Here is a 3,319-nt window from a genome sequence, read left to right on the forward strand (position 1 = left end):
TTCTTCTTTCGCCGTCGTGTATTCATTCGCATAAGAATTACTCGAGTCTAAAACTTAATAGTTGATGATACTTTTCCCGACTTATATTTAAAAAAGTAATTTTCGGCTTTTGGTTGTCTACAATATAAATATGATAAATATTTTGCTGACTATTTTGAAGTTGTTTCACGAACTATTTGTTTTTTTCGTGACAGGTGCCATTATTTGAATGAGGGGTCGTTTCAAAACAATGATATCGTATCGGCTGTGATCGCCAGTTTTGGAGTCACGAAAAATGGGACCAATAACAAATTCTACGCACAGTAAACCATTTAAATATTAATTTACAATTTATTTCATTCACAAATGAACGCCATAATTCAAAAGTGCTTGAATAGTTATTTTCATTATGTTATATAAATTAAGTCAGGTGTATATCTGATAGATGAGACTCAACGATCACTCTCAATAATACTGATGATTCGATTTATCACAAAATATAAACCTGAAAACTAAATAAACATGCAGTGACCAGCCGCTAGCGGGTCTAAGTCCCCATAAAGTCGTCCAAGTTTACTTTTTATTTCAATGTAGGAGAAACAAGTAACATAATACGCTAAAAATGCAAGACAAAAGGTTACGCCCATATCGTACGCCCCCTCTAACGTCGAATCCTAGATGCGCTCCTGCCAGCTTTATAATATTGACAAGCGCATCAGCCAACAAATCCATTCAGAAGACTCCAAATAAGAGTTTCAGCCTTCTATAAAAGTGACAACCCCTCAATCCGAGTACTGAATTACACATATAAGTCCTGTTAATTGATCTTAATCTTTATTGCCCCACCGCCCAAGCTGGAAAAAGTCACAGAAGGAAGTAGTTAATCTGAGCCGAGTTTAATATTGTTTTAAATTTCAAATAATAATAAAGACATACCTTTTGCATTATTATGCACCTGAAAACACTTATTTCATCATTATTTTACTCTGTGATATCGAAATTGCAGAAAAAAATATGATGAAGTATAAAACATGAGGTGTATTGGTTTTAGTGGGATGCGAAGCCATGTAGTAAAGCGAAGTTAAAAAAAAAAACGAAAAAAAGCGCCTTGTTAATTTGGCCATTAGGACTTTTACAAAAGTAAATGGATGATTTTGACGCTTTAACAATATATTAATAACCGTGATCACGTGATAATGTCACTGATGATGAACCAATCATGCGAACATGAAATCGCCCAATGCCGTTTAATTATTACGCGATTGAAACTTGTGGTCGTCATGCAGAAACTATATTTGAGCAAATATCAACTATTGACGAAGTTCCCGGTATTGTTCTGTAATAATTGCCATGAGAATACAGTTATCTTGTTTCTCATTGTATAACTTGAGAAAATACTTAATAATACGAATATGTCGCTCAATATATAATGGAAATCTGCCTAGCTTGTAGAGCGTTTGACATTTAGGAGCACTTGCAAAATTTTCTATGTACTCTTTCAATAACCTCTGTCTGGATGTAGCCCCATACTTCAAAGTTATAGTTCAAAATAGACAAAACAAGTGCATCAAACAGATTAAACGTAATATCAATAGGGACGCGGTTATGCTTGAGCAGAGCCTTAAGTGCATTCATAGAGCGCAATGCCTTTCCCGCCAGCGTGGTAGCTGCCTGCATGAAAGATCCACCACTGGAAAATACAATACCGAGGTAGTTAAATGAATTGACTATATCAACAGCCTGATCGTTATAAGTCCACTTATCGGATTTTCCTATACGCCCCCCTTTTCTAAATACCATTATCTTAATTTTTTCCACATTGACCGTCAAATTCCATTTGCTACAATAAGTACTTAAATTATTCAAGGATTCCTGTAACCCCTCCCTCGTCTCTGACAGAATAGCGGCGTCATCTGCAAACAGCAATAAATATATTGAGATCTCATTGACTGTGAGACCTGCATTTAAGCTTTGTTGTAAATGGGGTTCGATATCATTGAGGAAGAGAGAGAAGCAAATCGGGGAGGTTATTTCCCCCTGGAACAAGCCAATGTTACTTTCAAAGAGATCAGACAAAGACCCCAAGTGTTTTATGCACATTTTCACCTCGTTATACATCGACCGCAACAGGGACAAAAACTTTCCATCTATACCAAGTTTGATTAGCTTATACCAGAGGCGCCCCCTATCAATGCAATCATATGCCTTACGGAAGTCAACAAAACAGCAATACAATTTTTTCTTCTTTCCTAATTGCATTTGTATAATTGAGTTGAGTAAAAAAAAAACGCATCAACCGTACTGTACTTGCTTTTGAAACCAAAGTGAGCATCAGTCAGAATATCTTGCTCTTTAACGTCTGTTAACGTCTTTTCAAACCAAACAAAATTATCTTTGATCATTAATCATCGGTTAATATCTCATTCGGAGCTCCTCGGCCATTTTATCGAAAACAGCCTCGGATGTATACAGGTACATCAGTTGAAGTAGTTCGTAAAATTTTGAATTATATCATTAATTAAATGTAGTGTTTTAAAGTTGTATTTATTGATCTAAGTTTAAACTGATTGCCATTGAATTGTATTATTGCAAACATAATTAAGAATCCCAAGAGTTAAGTCACAAAGTTTAACTGCTAAATAAAATTACTACGCGATCTACTTGCAGCGGACTTAAACGTACCACCTTTTGAGTATGTAAACCGTCCAAATACATCCGAGGTTGTTTTTGAAAAAAAAAATGGTCGAGGAGTTCCGAATGTTAATATCTATGAGTTTGGCTTAGATCACAGTCGTAACCTAAGTCATCTACAACAAACAAATACTTCAGTGCATGCTGCGCTTTGATCACAGAAGCGATATCCTATAATTTATCAGTGTCTATTGAAATGTAATTGTTCCTGAAATAAAAGCAGAGACTCTAGAAAACGACTAATTGTTCGAGGTATGAAACACTTCAGTGCCGCGAGTTCGTTAAAAAATGATTTCGTGGTCCCTTCAAGCTTGAATTCAATCAAACTTCATACTTGTCTATATGCCAAAGATTGCCAGTGAAACAAGTTATTATAGCATCACATTTATGTCGCTTGTGGGCATAACTTTTCGCGGTTATGTGGTCTTGTGTTGTGGCGCCGGTTGAGACCGACTTCCACTCTGACCAATTTTCATCCTGACGAACAGATCACTGCGTAAGGGATTTTCATCGAGTTATTGCGGATCCTTTTTCAGAGTGTTGTGACCCCTGGATTGGTACATTTAGAACACGTAATATGTTGACTGAGCAATTGTTTGTAAATGCAAGGTGCACCGATTTAGCTCATAATGCCTGCGGACTACAATTT

This window comes from Mya arenaria, chromosome 2, assembly GCF_026914265.1.
Source record: "Mya arenaria isolate MELC-2E11 chromosome 2, ASM2691426v1".
Lineage (NCBI taxonomy): Eukaryota > Metazoa > Mollusca > Bivalvia > Myida > Myidae > Mya > Mya arenaria.